This window comes from Mus caroli, chromosome 3 (genome assembly GCF_900094665.2).
Source record: "Mus caroli chromosome 3, CAROLI_EIJ_v1.1, whole genome shotgun sequence".
NCBI classification, from domain to species: domain Eukaryota; kingdom Metazoa; phylum Chordata; class Mammalia; order Rodentia; family Muridae; genus Mus; species Mus caroli.
This window is the reverse complement of record NC_034572.1, coordinates 111,562,534-111,562,936: the sequence shown is the minus strand read 5'-3', so window position 1 is coordinate 111,562,936 and position 403 is coordinate 111,562,534. Positions and strand designations below refer to the sequence as shown.

The 403-nt window shown below is 37.0% G+C and overlaps 1 pseudogene; it reads left to right on the top strand.

The window, feature by feature from the left end:
- Nucleotides 1-200: 200 nt before the first annotated feature.
- Nucleotides 201-403, top strand: part of LOC110291912 — a 1,490-nt pseudogene continuing 1,287 nt past the window's right edge.

The window sequence follows — 403 nt, the reverse complement described above, 5'->3', positions numbered from 1 at the left end:
CATGACCCATCACAATGATCTTGATGTAGCCAATCATTAGAGGACATGCAGGTGTGAGAAGCTAGCATGAATTACACGCTTACAAGAGCAGGTTCAGGGACACCTGGTAAGCCACCCAAAGCACAGTATTGCTAATGTCAAATAAAAACATCAGGATTTTGTGAAGCAAAGAGGTTATTTCAACCGATTCTTGTAAAGATATGACAGGAAGTGAGGGTTATAGCAATAATGGGAAGAAACAACTTGATGGGAAGAACATTCACTATGAAAGATCTGTGGTATGTGAATTTAAACTTTAAAATAATTAGCATTCTACATGAGAAATGGTCTGTATTAGTTAGGGTTTTACTGCTGTGAACAGACACTATGACCAAGGCAAGTCTTATAAAAAAAACAACATTTA